The sequence below is a fragment of the Lynx canadensis genome, chromosome A3, assembly GCF_007474595.2.
Source record: "Lynx canadensis isolate LIC74 chromosome A3, mLynCan4.pri.v2, whole genome shotgun sequence".
NCBI lineage: Eukaryota > Metazoa > Chordata > Mammalia > Carnivora > Felidae > Lynx > Lynx canadensis.
In genome coordinates, this window is record NC_044305.1 from 105445176 (window position 1) to 105461229 (window position 16054).

The 16054-nt window shown below is 48.5% G+C and overlaps 1 long non-coding RNA gene across 1 annotated transcript; it reads right to left on the minus strand.

The window, feature by feature from the left end:
- Positions 1 to 6938: 6938 nt before the first annotated feature.
- LOC116738008 lies at positions 6939 to 9740 on the minus strand. The gene is made up of 3 exons (XR_004343479.1): positions 9690 to 9740; positions 8408 to 8498; positions 6939 to 7379 (listed from the first exon to the last, which is right to left on the minus strand). It is a non-coding gene; the product is annotated as an uncharacterized LOC116738008 (long non-coding RNA).
- Positions 9741 to 16054: the final 6314 nt, after the last annotated feature.

Sequence of the window (16054 nt, forward strand, 5' to 3'; positions counted from 1 at the left end):
AGCATCCAAGATGAATATAAGGAGCAGATACTGTCCCCAGACATATTCTGACTTCTCTTATTCCTTTCTCCCCGTCTCACTCTCTTTTCTCCTAGAAATAAAATGCTGATGGATACGGATGTTTAAACCACCTCCCCGGGGGCTAAAAAGAGACACGGAGGAGAAGCATAGGATCACACATTATCTCCACAAGAGTATAGCTTTATCTACTGCCTAAGATTCCAGTTCAGCTGCTCTGTTTCTGTGCTGATCAGAATAATAACCAGAAAGGGGGAAGACTTGGAAGGAGCCAGAGCAAGCCAGAAATGATTATGTTGGAAATGGAGAAAAGAAAAAGGTCAGGGAGGCAGGGAAAGTGCAAAAGAATCAAGAGCGCTCTCTCTCTCTCTCTCTCTCTCTCTCTCTCTCTCTCTCTGTGTGTGTGTGTGTGTGTGTGTGTGTGTGTGTGAGAGATGGAAGCGTAGAGGGTGGGGGAGGGGTATGAGCCGAGAGTGAAGAGGACAAAACAGGGCAGCTGTGAATGGAAAAAAGAGAGGCTACCTTGTATACTGAGAATATACTTACCTGCTTTGACTTTCTCTAATGAGATTGGGTAAATATTTAAACTGACTTAAATTGCATTTCTCTACAGGAGTGCAGTTTCTTCTCCTGTGTTTTTGTGCTTCCTCTGAACAACACAGGGTTCCTTATTGTACTTGGGTTACACAAACACGAATGTCTTCCCCATGAATGGAAGAATTCTATGGAGAAAATGACACAGGCTTACCCTATTTCAATGCCTATTGGCCACTCTCTTAGCACTAGGTAGCCTCCAACAACACACATATATTCTACATGATGAAAGGTGCAGCCGAGCAAGCCCCTGTTTGGGAAAGGCACTGCGTGCCTTTGAGTGCCTCCTGTGCATTGGGGTCTTGTTATTATGTCTGGTCAAGAGCCATCTTCTGGAGCTTCTGCCCAAAGTCTTTTGGAAACTACGGGATGCTTGGGTGTTGTTTAGGTATGTTTTGAGGCGAAGTCTCAAGGAAATTCTATTTCTCTTTAGGACAGGTAAAGCCTCCTGCCCCTGCCCCTACTCTGGCCTCAAGCCGCTGGGGCAGCAACACGGCTGATGCTCCAGTGTCTATAATCAAAATGCCTGGAGGATCTCAGAAGACACATTTAACTTAGTTTATCCTGAGTGCAGACTCCTTGCATAACACTGGCATCTTTTGAGAAAGGATATGTTGGCAGTTAGCCTCGAGGCTGCAATCCCTGAGGGAAAGGAAGGCATGGCCTCCAGAAGGCCTCTGTTAACAGTGGACATGGTGGGGGGCCAGACATGCAGAACTGTTAACCCGTCTGCATCCAATGATTGCAGAATTCTGATGAAATGGGCCCGGACACTGCACGAAACATCTGGTACTGCAATATCCTCTACTGAGAAGGCATTTAGGAGACCAGGAGAAGAGAGAGAAGTTTCTTTTCCAAAGACCTCACTCCTAGGATCCTCTGTTTTTACCTTTATTCCATCTGATGCCTCTCTGTCAAATTGTGTAAATGGCTCCTGTAAGGCTGGGAGAGCAGCTAAAAAGCAACTGTCCATGGATAGTAACTGGGTAAGTCAGTGTCATAGGCCTAGGCCTGTACTTACTCTATACATGCTAAGTAAATAAAGTCACTTTATTACCTACCATGTGGGAGATCTCATCTCTCTCTCTCTCTCTTTCTCTCCCTCTGTAATGATAAGCATGCAGTTTGGTTGTTCATTTCAACTGGACCTGACTTTGCTCTTAATCATGCATTGATAGGTTCAATTGCTCTTGCTAGTTCCATTCTCTTTTTTTGCTCTTGGCCTAGCCATTTCTGATGGCCAAGAAAATCAGTTCATCTCTGTTTGGATTCTTTTCATTCATTCATTCAAATGTATATATATAGTCTCCCTATCATACATCAGGCACTGTTCTAAGCATTTGGGATATATTTGTAAACAAAATAGACAAAGATTCCTGTGTGGTGGGGGAGGGAGATATAAATTACACAGTATGTTAGAAGGTAATAAGTGCCATGGGGACAAAAACCCAATGTTGTGTAGGTTAAGTGATCTGGAGTGTTGGGATACAGGGGAATGGGCAAGTTTCAGTATTAAACATGGTAGTTAGGGTACCTCATTGGAAAGGTAAGATATAAAGATTGAAGGAATGAGAAAGTTCATCAGGTAGATTTCTGGGGCAAGGGTGTTCAGGTAGAGGGTAGAGCTAGAGCAGAGACCTCAGTGTGGTAACATGAGTTACCCAGTGTGTTGAGGCACAGGAAGAGCAAGGAGGCTGGACTCCCAGGATGAGTGAAGGTGAGAGTATCAGGAGAGAAAGATGGAGAGGTAAGGGGTGAGTGGGTTAGGTAGATAATGCAAGACCCTCCTGGCTGTTGTAGAAACTTCGGTTTTTACACTGAGAGAAATGGGGAGTCACTGAAGAGTTACTCTAAAGAAATGGAGGGGGTGGCTACTGAAGGGTTTTGATTAGAGAAGTGCTATGATCTAAGGTATATTTTAAAGGGATCAGGCTGGGATGCCCGAGTGGCTCAGTTGGCTAAGCATTCAACTCTTGATTTTGGCTCAGGTCCTGATCTCACCGTTAGTAGTTCAGGCCCCTGTATCAGGCTCTGTGCTGAAAGCACAGAGCCTGCTTGGAATTCTTTCTCTCCCTCTCTCTGCGCCTCCCCTGCTTGTGTTCTCATGAGCGCTCGCTCTCACTCTCTCTCTCTCTCAAAAAAAAAATAAATAAATGTAAAACAAAATTAAAGGGGTCCATCTGGCTTCCATGTTGAAAATAATTGTATAAACAGGGACATTGACAGGAGGCTCCAGTAGTAATCCAGGTGACAGATAATGGTGACTTGGACTAATTTGGCAGCAGGTGGTGAGATGTAGTTGGATTCGGATATACTTTGAAGATAATTAATTCCTATCACGTCTGATGTGTGTGTAATAGGAAGTCAAGAGTGACTCGGTTTTGGTTGGGTCTGAGAACCTGTAAGAATAGAGTTACCATCAATTGTGATGGGAAAGGCTGCAGACAGATCACGTTTGGGGAAGCGTCTCATGAGTTCCATTTTGGACATCTTGAGTTTGGAGATATGGAGCAGACGGTTGGAAATGTGGGTCTGGACTTCAGAGGGGAGGTCTCAGCTGGAGATATGTGTGTCATGGGCATTTTGATAGTATTTAAAACTACATATCTGTATGAGATCAAAAGAGGTGGATAAAGAAGAATAGAAAGCTGAGGTCTGAGCCCTGGGTACTTCCCCATTTAGAGGTCAGGCAAAAGAGGTAGAATCAGAAAAAGAGATCGAGAAGGGAGGAGTAGTAAGGTAGGAAGAAAACCAAGAGAATGTGATGTCCTGGAAGCCCAGTGAAGAAAGTGCATCAAGGAGGAGAATGTAGAGAACTTTATTGGATGCTATTAATGGATAAAATGAGAACTGAGAATTGGCGACTGGATTTACTAACACGGAAGTCATGGTGACTTCGACAAGAACAATCTCTGTGGAGTGGTGGGGACATGAGCCTGATTTGGGGCTGGTTTAAGACAGGGATAGAGGAGAGGAGTTTGACAAGTAGATCATTCTTTGAGGAGTTTCATCTAAGGGGAGGCAAACAAATGGGACAGAGGCTGCCAAGGGAAATACGGCCATTAAAAGATGTTGTTTTTTAAGTTGGGAGGAACAATAGTATGCTTGTGTGCTGATGGAAATGGTCCAATAGAGAGTGACAATTTGGTTAAGAGAGAAAAAGAAGAGTTGCTAAAGTAATGTCCTTGAGTAAGTGAGATATAATGGTGGGAATCTGCAGAGTTCTCTTCTGGTTGCTTGTATTTTTCCAGTGGAAAAAAGAATCTAATTAGCAGCTGAGAGTGGGGATAGGAAGGACATGTTAAGGGTTTGAGAAAAGAAGGTGTGGAACTGTCATCTAGGAGTATAAGTGAGTGAATGGATCAGGGAAATATAAGTATGACCACTGGGCAGCATTAAGGACCCAATGGAGTTCCATCAGCATGGATTTAAAGTGAAATCAAGCTGTGTAGCCGTCTATTTTTCTCTAGCCACGTTTAGCTGCAGGTGTGGGGGTGTGGAGTAGTCAGAATTTGATTTCACTAGGTCTACTGTCATGCCAGGTGAGCATGACAAAGAAGCAAAGAATTGAGAGTGTATAGAAGGGGGCGGGGGTATAGTTATAATGACTGACCAGAAATTTACATTAGGTCAGGAGGGGAGTAAAAACATCAAAGGCATGGACCACAGTGAAGGCTGGTGGGCTCAACAGACTTGAGATTCTGGTGGGGTCAAAGGATGGTTGGGATCAGCACGAAAGACAGGAGGTTGGGGTCAGAGAGTGGGGTGCGTGAAATTGAGATTATGGAGGTGTTGCAGTTATGGATAATCATAACTCTGGGTTTAACAGAGGGAAAAATTATTGGAGAGAGGAGTTGAACAAACTGAGTGGCCTGAGTACTGGAAGGGTCATCTGTATCTACAGCAATTGCCAACAGTTAAGGTGGTATTGGAGGGGCGCCTGGGTGGCTCAGTCGGTTAAGCGTCCGACTTCAGTTCAGGTCATGATCTCACGGTTTGTGAGGGCGAGCCCCACATCGGGCTCTGTGCTGATCGTTCACAGCCTGGGGCCTGCTTCAGATTCTGTGTCTTCTCTCTCTGCCCCTCCCCTGCTCATGCTCTGTCTCTCAAAAATAAATAAACATTAAAAAAAAAAAAAAGATGCTATTGGAAAGAGTGACAGTGAACCGGGATCTAGAATAATTGAACAATAACCCCTGGGGGGCAAGAGAAGACAGTCGTGATTCATATTGTCTGATGACGTGAAATTCAATGTGAGGTGCAAGGGTTTACAGAGAAGGGAGAGAATACTCCTAAAAGTGACAATGAGGACCAAGCAGGACACCCATCTCACCTCCAGGCCTAGGATGAGGGCTGTGACAGAAAGACCAGGCCTCGCTTGGGAAGGCTGCCAGGCAGCAGGGAGTTCAGGGGAGACCCAGGTGTCCTGTAGGGAAAGAAGCAATGAGAATGATTAGAGAATTGGTTGAGGACAAGGGAGATTTTGCTAGCCATTGGTCATAAAATCTAGAGGCCACAGAGAAGAGTTTTGGGTGTTATGGAGGGTGAGAGAAGGCCACAGAATTGGGGAAAGACAGGGCCTGGTGGGGATAAGAGGTCTGGAAGCAAGGGGGGGAAGGGGACTTGGGAGCCAGGGAGATTTAAGAACTGACATAAACAGGGACAAGGAAACAGTGAGGTTAGTCCTATTGGATACACAGTAGACGACGGTAGCAAATCTGAGTGTTGGGGTTCAGGAGGGATTTCTGGGGCTCCTGATGATGGGGGAAGGTTAAGGAAGCTCTCTGAACAGAGTGTGCCCCTGTCCCAGCCTGGCAAGTTCCTCCACCCCCACTCTGTAATTTTTCACCTTTTCCGAATGCTGCACCCAGCAGTTACGACAATTCTGACTGCCATGTTGTCCACTGGTTTTGAAAGAAGTCAGATTTTCCTGTCTCTTGTTACTGAACTTCCTGTTTCTCTAAAAGCCCTAAAAGCACTTCATCACATCCACCCCTCTCCCTGTCCAAGAGTACACAGCCAGGGCTCTGCTGACACCTGTCACATGGGCTATTGCCAGAAAAAGTATGAGTTCAAACAGTCATAGACATGCAACCCTCCCAGATGGGCATTTGGGGAAGGACGAGGCAGCCCCGAGGTCTATCAGTCCACCTAAAGGCTATGTCATCCGTTCCCACATCTCCATACAAAACCTCTTTCCCTCTCTGTCTGCACAATAAACTGCTTTGGCAGGAAGAGCTTCCAAATTCAGGGAAGATGGTTTTCCCTCATGTGGTCCACGTTTCAGAGAACACATCTGCTCACCATCTTGGTGAATGAGATCGTGCTTCAGTCCCTGGCTGCCCAGGCCCCAGTTAATCACTTGGTCCCTGTCTTCATTCAGCTCCTCTTCTGGGCTTAGCTCTATCCTGGTCACAAGCCAGACCCATTCCTTTGGGCTCGCTCACAGCCTGAGTCGGCGGCCCTCTAATCATCTCCAGGGTTTGCTTCTGGATGTTACCCAAGGCACTTACAGAAGGAGGATTGGGGAAGGCAGCCCAGGATGCTAAAAAAAGCTTGGTGTTCGCTGAGTTAGAAGAAAGGATGAGCTCCTGAGAAATAGGTGATGTTTCTTTTGCACATCCATGACAGCTGTTTGAACAATTTCTCATCTTGTGGTCTTCTAGGACCCTAGAAATCTTCTCTGCTCTGCTCTGGGAGGGCCTAACACCTTGTCTGGGGAAGCCCCACTTTCTCTCCTACCCTCACCTTAATTTACCACAATGAATCTCCCTAATACTGTAAGTATGGTAAAATGTCCATACTGGTATGTGACCAACGAGGTTCAATAGTTACCTCTTTAGTGAATATTTGCATTTTAGTGAAGGAGATGAGGGTCAGCAAATTCAAACCCCAATGGGCCAGGCTGTAGCGGGGAAGACAGGATAGGAGAGCCCTGAAGGTGGGAGAAGTCAGAGTCCATGCCAGTGCAGGGAGAGATTTGGGGGAGAAGCTGAAAAAAAACCTAGATATTTCTGTGCAATCTTCCAATTTTAAATGTTTGGTAGTTAAATAAAAATACTAGGATGGGGCAGCTGGGTGGCTCCATTGGTTGAGTGTCCAACTCTTGGTTTCATGAGTTTGAGCCCAGAGTTGGGCTCTGTGCTGGCAGTTTGGAGCCTGCTTGGGATTCTCTCTCTCCCCCTCTCTCGCTCTCTCTCTCTCCCTCTCTCTCTCTGCCCTTCCCCCACTCATGCTGTCTCTTTCTCAAATAAAAAAAAAAAAAGCTACGAAAGTCAGACAAAATATGTCTTGGGCCAGTGGTCCAAAGTGAGTTACCAGTGACCTATATAAATTTAAACACACATCTGATTCTTTAACGGTTGATTTTTAGTAAAAAGGCCACTTGGGCCTCCATGTGGTCCTGAAATCACACAGGAAGGGCTGGTCCAGGGCTGACCCTGACCTTGTGACTTATATCCAGTCCATTTAGAATCGTGTTTCTATGGACAGTTTGTGCCTCCATTCACTGGGGTCTTGGAGTTGGTCCCCTGAGGCCACTCAGTTTAATGAGGTTGCACTCAGATCTGCTAGGTGCAGGTGAGTGTTGCAGGAATGTCTTCTTTGCTGTTAAAGGCAGTTAAAGACTGCGGTGGAGTTGTTTCCATTGATGGTCAGAAAGGCCATCAGAATTGATTATCCCCCAGCAGAAGTTCAAGTCATGACCAGTGGAGTCAGATCCCTGAGTTCAAACCTCTCTTCTGCCAGCTGGGTACCGGCTTCCTCATCTGTAAAATGGAGAATGAATAGTGACTTCTAAGTAGGATTTCTTGTTGAGATAGAGCTGGCAAAGCTTCCTTAGCATAGGGATTAAAGAGTATGCTCCCACATTGGAAGAGGAATTGTGACTACATTTTTAGAAGGATTACCTACTGTGTTCTAATGCGGCAATTTATTTAAAGTTATTTTTACAGCCGTATTTAAAAACTGATAGTTCAGATCCATTTCACGCATCATCTTCAAACCTGCTTTGCTCTTGCTAACCTCTCTCCAAGCCATCAGGTGTCTGAATTTCCGGGGGACATTTTTGGTGTCTGAGTCCCTGAGCCTTAGGTGTGAGAACTCTAATAACCTCTTCTCCAGTGAAGTCTCTTGCTATCCAACAGACTCTGCTTCAGTGAGCTGCACCCCACCAAGTCCCAGGCCCAGGAGACTGGCTTAGAAAGTCCCACTAAGCTCTTGGGAACCAGCCTGCTCGGAAAAGAGTCCCCTTTTCTAGTGGGACTTTATCCCCTCTTTGCTTCTTCTTTCCCCTCTTTTAAATCTACTCTGCTTCCAGCCTGTCCCCCCCTCACCGCCAACAAAAAGTGCTACCAAAAATTTAGAATCGAATCGTAAATTGTTAAATCTGATTCAGGTGGTTGCCTTCCAGCCAAAGGCACCATCTGGTCTACCTTGAAAGAGGAGTCAGACTTTCTTGAAGCCTGGTCCCAGCATGGGGTTCTTGTGAGAAGCCTTCTATACAAATACCAGAGGAGGGAGGAAGTGTCTAGGACTGGGAATTAGGGAGAGGTATCCTGGGTAGAGGGAAAACCCTTAGGTTGGGCAGTCATGGGGTCTCAGAGAGGGGAACCAATCAGGCTTCTGATACACATGCAGTCTGCCCTTCCCACCTCCGGGAGACCCGCCTACAGCGCCCCAGTGGCCCTGAAGTGCCAGGCTTAGAGAGGGGTGCTGGCAAGGGGCTGCCCAAGAGCTCAGTCTCCCGGCTGGACTAGGATATTTACAGCACCTGTGTTTCTGGGCCCGTCTCTACCTGGATTTATGCAGTCCGTGGCTGCAGCGTTTGTGAGGAATGAGGGGCGCACATCTTGCTGCAAGGGCTGTTCTTGGCCTTGGGACTCTGGCTGGAACGAAAGTTACAAAATCAAAACAAGGGGCCATCTGGGGGAACACCGAGACAGAGTGGCTCTTTCGTGCTGTGTCTGCAAATTGGTCGGGCTGGTGAAACCCGGGGCTTTCCGACCCACCTAGCGTTATATTTATGGCAGCTGTGGGCGTGGGTGAGGCAGGTGTGGGCGGCCGGGGAAGCGATCCCACCCTCCCAGTTGCTTGGGGCTGTTCCTCCAAAGGGTTAAAGCCTGAAAGAACGTTCTCTCTCTGGGGATCTGCACTTTGAAAGAGGAGCCTGGAGAACACGTGGTGGCCCATCCTCTGTTCCAGAACAGCAAAACTAGAGTCCAAGTCTGAAGGCCCGCACCTTCAACTTTCCCTAATCAGTATGTGTCTGGCTGCTCTCAGACTATAAGGACATAATTAAAACAAACAAACAAACAAACACAAAAAACAAAAAACTAAATAGCCGTCCTTTAAGCTTTTCAAGAACCAGAGGGCAAATAATCCATAGGAAGACTGCTTTGGGACCTTCAGGCATTCTGTACAGGCACGAGGGAGCAGTCTCGAGCAGGCTGGGCTGGCAGGCAGCCATCCACATGCCTACCTGTAAAGCCAGCCCTGACTGCTCCTTCTGCAAACTAGACTGGAATTAGAGGCCACAGGCAGGATGAGTAGGAAGATCTAGGAAAGCTAAGGGCAGTAGCGATACCCAGAGAAACAAAAACCTCGTTGACGTTTGTCCTGCAAGTCACTTTCCTCCCTTAACCTAAAGGCAGCACAAATGAGGAAGCACTATTGTTAGGGTCACCATTTCACAGATGGAAAAACCGAGGCTTAGAAGGGCTAACGGACTTGCCCGAAGGTGACGCAGCAAGTGCCAACTTCAGTTTCAAACTCAGATTCTGGGGACTCCAGAGGGCCGGCGGCGGGCTGGGAGGGGGCGCAGCGGGGAAACACAGAAGGCGAGAGAGCGGCCCCGCGGGGCGGGGAGAGGAGAGGAGAGGAACGGAACCGGGGGCGTCGCGCAGGCCCGGGCTGTTGGAACGGCTGGTTTGGTGGCCCGGGACAGGGGCGGCTGGCCGGGAATCCTGAGCGGGACAGCGGGGCCCGGGCAGCTGCCAGACGCGGCTGGTGACTGGCCTGCGCCGCCCGGCCCCAACCTCCCGGGCGCGCTGCGGTCGGGCAGCGAGCAGGCCACATACCGCGCGGCGCAGAGGAAATGGCTGGAATTCCTCCCGCGGCGCCTCGCTCGGGCTTGGGGCGGGCGGGGCGGGGCGGGGAGGGCGCCCGAGGGAGCGTGCGCAGGCGCTGCGGGGCGCAGGCAGGGGGCGGCTCGGCTCCCAGCCCCCGCACCGGCGGGGGCCCCTCCCCCGGGAGCGTCCCCGGAGCTCGTGAAGGGGCACGGGCTTGCTCCCCCAGAGACTCCCCGGGCCAGCCCAGCCTCCTGCCTCCTCGACCTGTCGGTGGCTCAGGTTGTCTGGGTAGGCCCTGTGGGGAGTGGTACTGCACCCCTGCTGATCGGCCATCGGGCCCCCAGCCTCTGGGGTGGCGCGCAACACAGCACACAGCTCGCACACGACGTGTGGGCCCCTGCGGAGGGGGGTGCTGAAGCTCTGCGCAGTGAGACCTCTGCACGTCCCAGCCTACCCTGTTTTTCAGAAAGCCCTGGCCTGATATCTGCAAATGTTCTAGGCCTGGCCTTCGGCGGCTTGCTGCGGAGGCCTCTCTTTACTACAGAGCGAGGCAGGAGTTGGCTTGGAAGGAGAGGCTGATCCCGCAGGAGAATGCAGGAGTCTGGGTGCTCTAGTATGAGGGCTGGGGGAGGAGTGCAGGGTGGTAGAGACAGCCTGAGCGGTGAATTGGCCTGAGTAATGAGGCTGCTTTCCAGAGTGTGGAGGCATGAGGGGATAGAAAACCTTCTTGGGGTCAGCCTAGCTTGGGAAAGCTCCCGTTCCACCCCTGGACAAGACCACAACATAAGTAGGGGGAGGGGAAGATTTGCATGGAGGACCATAGTTTGGGGCCCAGGTTAACCTCTGCTAGGAGGGTAGCTCCTGGGGGCTTGAACAGGGGCTGGTTGACTCAGGATCTGTCCAGTCAAGAATAGCATTTGGGGGCGCCTTGGGTGGCTCAGTCTGTTGAGCATCCGACTTCGGCTCAGGTCATGATCTCACCGGGTCGTGATCTCACACAGCTTTGCGCTGACGGTGGGAGCCAGCTTGGATTCTCTCCCTCTCTCTCTTGCCCCGCCCCTATTTGCGTACATGCGTACTCTCTATTATTCAATGAGTAATAGTTAAAAAAAAGAGGGGGCTCAGCATCCAGCTCTTGATTTCAACTCAGAGCATGATCTCACAGTGAGTTTGAACCCCTCATCAGGCTCCGTGCTGACCCTGTGGAGCCTGCTTGGGATTCTGTCTTCCTCTCTGCCCCTCCCCCGCTTTATGCATGTTCTCTCTTTCTCGAAATAAATAAACTTTAAAAAAGTAGAAGAACTTTTGAAGAGCTTCTGGCCCTTTACTGGAAACTCATTATGGAGGACTTCTGTGTTTATAGCCAGCAGACTGTTTCATCACCCTGAGGCTACTCTCTTCCTTTCTCCGGCTGGTGAGTCCCACCTGGGCTTTCAGCTCCCATACCCTCTCCGTGAATACTTCCTTGACCCTCCACTGTATTCTATTCCCCCAGATTGCTTCCACTGCATACATAATTTCATCTCTCACACAGGCTTGTGAATAATTTGTTTATAAATGTATCTCCCCAGTTAGATAACACCTCCACAAGGTCAATGACTGATTGAATCTTAGTATTTTTGTGGACTTCACTGTCTAGTGTGGTGCTTGCCTTATAGTAAAGACACTATTTAAATGTTTGTTGAATGAATGAATGAATGAATGAGAGAAAGAGGAAGGAATTGGGTGCGCATAGTACAAACAGAAGCAGAGATCAAAGAAAAGCGGGCCTGATGAGGATTCTGCTAGAAAGCTCTAATCTTTGCTTCCTTCATATGGAGAGAATACTATCTAGGTCCTGTTCTGTCCTCTCTCACCTGCACCCCTCAGGTGTGCCCAGTCCAGAGGGCCTGACACCATTACTTATCCCAAATCTCTCTGACCTTCATACTGTGATCCTAACCTTTATCCTAATGCCCAGTCTCACTCTCTTACCCTGGCTTTAGCCTCTGGGTTTGGCTTTGTCCAGATGTGCCCGTTTCCATCTCCTACCCTTCTCCATCTCCCCATCCAGTACTTCCCATGCTGGCCCTCCTCATTTCTCTGCCCAGGGCCCGGGAGGGTCTGATTCCACATAAAGTGGTACTGTCCGCCTTTTCAAAGGTTTGGAGCACAGAAGGTGGTGCCCTGGCCCAAGGCTGGGAGCAGGGATTGGTGGTGACTTTGCTTGCCTTGGGAGTGGAATGGCTTCAAGTGTGGAAGCAGGACAGTGACAGAGTTCCCCAGACTGACCCACATCACTTCTGAGTCCAAGTTACCAGCTTAATTTCTACCCTCTCCAAGGGGCTTCTGAGAAGCCAGACTGAGATCTGGGGAGGGACTCTTCTGCAAGGTCCTGGAAGGAAGTAGGAGCCAGAGGTAGGCCTGTCCTAACGCTCCTGCCCCTCTTCAGGCATGTGTGGTGGGTGGCACTGTAACTGGGGAGGAGAAGGGGATGAGGTATCATTTCCAAGGCCGCCCCTGGACACTCACCCATGAGGAGCAGGCCCAGGAAGCCTTGGCAGACCCTTAATACAGACACAGGCAGACAGAAACATAGACAGCTCACAATGACAGTATCAATTCTGGGAATTTTGGAAGTCAAAACCCCTACATTTTTCACAAGAAAAAGGAACAGATTTTGGCATCTTTGCTCCAGAAACAGGAACTGACCAAGACAGTGACCTCTGATAATCACTTCTCATCTCAGTGCTCAGAAGGGTTCCCTAAGCCCATCTGTTTTCTCCCCAGAGTTCTATGGACCAGGAATCCCCGGGTTTTATGGGACAGTACGGGAGGAAGGGAAAGGAAAGGGAGATAGGCATGATGGAGGGAAGAAGGGAAGGTATTTATTTATTTGTATTTATATTTATTCATTTTTGAGAGAGAGAGAGAGAGAGAGAGAGAGAGAGAGAGAGAGAGAGGAAGGGGAGGGGCAGAGAGAGAGGAGCGCGGTGAATCCAAACCTGGCTCTGCGCTGACAGCAGCGAGCCTGATGTGGGGCTCGAACTCATGAACCGTGAGATCATAACCTGAACTGAAGTCAGATGTTCATTTGACAGAGCCACCCAGGTGTCCCGAAGGGGAGATATTTTTGAAGTGGTGTGCCTTTGAGGACTGAGGAAGCCAGGAGCCTGATAGAGATGGGGTTGGGGCCAGAAAGCACCTCATAGGTGCTCAGTGTTTTTTCATCTCCTCATGGACAGAGCATCCATATTGTGTGTCCCTTAGAGCTCATGGTTCTTTGGACCTGTATTCTCATAGCACTGAAGTATAGCAAACACCCTTAGCTGTATTACCTCCTCTGCATTGATTGAGGACCTACTACATGTCAAACAAGTTGCTGGGTACTGAGTGACTAAGAGACAGCTTTCTCCATTCCAGAACCTAGAGCTGAGTAGAAGGAGTTGGCATTCAAATAAGAGAGCATTAAGAGAATGAAGCTGACAATAACCATTGCCAAGAGAGAAGGGAGAGGCTGCATCAGGTTGGGGTGGAGTACGAAAAACCTTAAGAAGTTGGCATTTGAGAGCATTTGAGTGACCTTGAAAGGAAAACGGGCATTAGCCATGTAGAGGTGGGGAAGGAGTTCCTTCCAGGGCAGGAAGGAAGTGCATCAGCAAAGGCACAGGGGAGGTCAGGTGCTAGTGCATCCGAGGCACTTAGAGCATAGGGCAAAAGTGGGTACAGAGGAGTATTAGAAGAAATGGCTGGAGTAGGAGGTGGGGTCCACTTTGTAGAGGGTCCCGAATGCCAGACTGAGGTCCATGAGATTTCTCAGAGGACCATGAGGAGGACTTGACCGGCAATGGCATGACATCATTCTGCTGGCAGCTCAGAAAGAAGTGAGGTGGTGGGAAGGGCTGGGGAGAGAAGGGGAAGCAGCCAGACCCCGTGCGTGGATAACTCAACCAGACCACTAGAGTGTTTTCTATTCCCAGCTCCTCATCTGTGCAGCTGACCTGAAATTGGTTCCATTGAGTAGATCTTTGCTGGGGACGGGTTTGCGCCGTAAAAGTCGGAGCCTCAGTTCTCCTATGAGAGCAAACTGAGTATTGAAGGTGGCTTCTCTGTTCCTGTGTGAAAAGGCCAGAGTGGTAATCACTGTGGGCAATCAGAGGCTTCCTCCTTGTGGACAGGCCAGTGAGCAGTGCCTGTGCTAACATGGGGAAGGGTAAGACGTTGGGGGTAGCCCAGATCTGGGGGAGAGACAGTCTTCTGAAGCAGCTGGGTTGGAGAGGGGTCTGGAAGGAGGTACTAGGGGCCATAGGGCACTGGGTGGTGGTCTCTGGGCAAAAAGTTCTCTGAATAGACCCAGCTGGTCCCCCTGCTGGGTCTGGGGCTCTATCCTTCACAGAACACTTCTCACATGGGGTGAGAAGGAACTTTCTCAGCAATAGGCAGAGAGAATTGTATTGGTCGTGTATTTTTAAAAACGTTTTAATCTATTTTTGAGAGAAAGAGAGAGAGAGAGGCAGAGAGAGGGGGGTACAGAGGGTCCAAGGCAAGCTCTACACCGATAGCAGAGAGCCTGATGCGGGGCTTGAACTCATGAACCATGAGATCATGACCTGAGCTGACCTTCTCTCCTTTCCCTGGCTCCCCCAACCCACCCCCCACCATCTCCTACTTCTCCCTTGGAGCATGTTAGCATTTCATTAATTCATTCTATGCATATTTATGATTTCAACCTGCCAGGTTCTGTACTAGACATGGGAACACAATGGTGAACAATGCTAATGATGGAAACAGATAAAGGCCCTAGAAGGGCCTGGAGATCTCTCCATGGCCTGATGAGGTCTGAGATGCTACTTGGCTGGAAGAGGCAGAACTGTCCTTGCCAGTTATGATTTTGTGGCGCCATCTGCTGGTCACATGGAGACACGTAGACAGGGTTAGGTGTAAATCTCCCCCCGAAGAAATAGACTATTAAAATAAAGAGGGTATTGAGGAGGGCACCTTTTGGGATGAGCACTGGGTGTTGTATGGAAACCAATTTGACAATAAATTTCATATATTGAAAAAAAATAAAATAAAATAAAGAATGTGACACAGCTACGTACATACCTAAAACATACACGTGTTCACAAATATACATATAAACAAAACACGTAGTCGCAGGTAGAAATTCAGTTATCTAGCACAGTTCTTTACTTTTGGAGTCCAATAAGTACAGTGGACCCTTGAACACTACGGTGGGGTGGGGGGAGTCAGGGTTAGGGATTCCTACGTGTGCAGTTGAAAATCTGCATATTACCTTTGACCCCCCCCCCCCCCCCCAAATCTTACCTTAATAATAGCCTACTGTTGACTGGAAGCTTTACCATTAACATGAATGGTCGATGAACACATATTTTGTATATGTGTATATATTATATTCTTACAATAAAGTAAGCTAGAGAAAGAAAATTTTATTAAGAAAATCAGAGAAGAGGAACACACGGGTGGCTCAATCAGTTAAGCGTCCCACTCTTTTTTTTTTTTTTAAGTTTATTTATTTACTTCGAGAGACAGCGAATGAGCAGAGAATGGGCAGAGAGAGAGAAGGAGAGAGAGAATCCCAGGCAGGCTCCGCACTGCCAGTACAGAGCCCCTTTTGGGACTGGAACTCACGAACCCTGAGATCATGACCTGAGCTGAAATCAAGAGTCGGACGCTTAACCAACTGAGCGACCCAGGCACCCCAAGTGTCCTACTCTTGATTTCAGCTCAGGTCATGATCTCACAGAGGGGAAATCAAGTCCCCTGCGGGGCTTTCTGCTGTGTAGAGCCTGCTTAAGATTCTCTCTCTCTCTCTCTCTCTCTCTTTCTCTCCCTCTGCCCCTTTACTCTCCTCGTACTCTGTCTTTCAAAAAAAAAAAAAAAGAAGAAGAGAAAATACACTTAACAGTACTGTACTATAATTTAAAATTTTTTAATGTTTTATTTATTTATTTATTTATTTTAATGTTTATTTATTTTTGAGACAGAGAGAGACAGAGCATGAACAGGGGAGGGGCAGAGAGAGAGGGAGACACAGAATCGGAAGCAGGCTCCAGGCTCTGAGCTGTCAGCACAGAGCCTGATGTGGGGCTTGAACTTACGGACCGCAAGATCATGACCTGAGCTGAAGTCAGTTGCTCAACTGACTGAGCCACTCAGACGCCCAGTACTGTACTGTATTTAAAAAAATTGTTTTAAATGTCTATTTATTTTTGAGAAAGGGGAGGGAGAGAGAGAGAGGCAGAGAGAAGGAAACAGAATCCAAATGCAGTCTCCAGGCTCTGAGCTGTCAGCACAGAGCCTGACGTGGGGCTCGAACTCACGAGCTGTGAGATCATGATCTGAGCCGAAGTTGGACACTTAACTGACTGAGC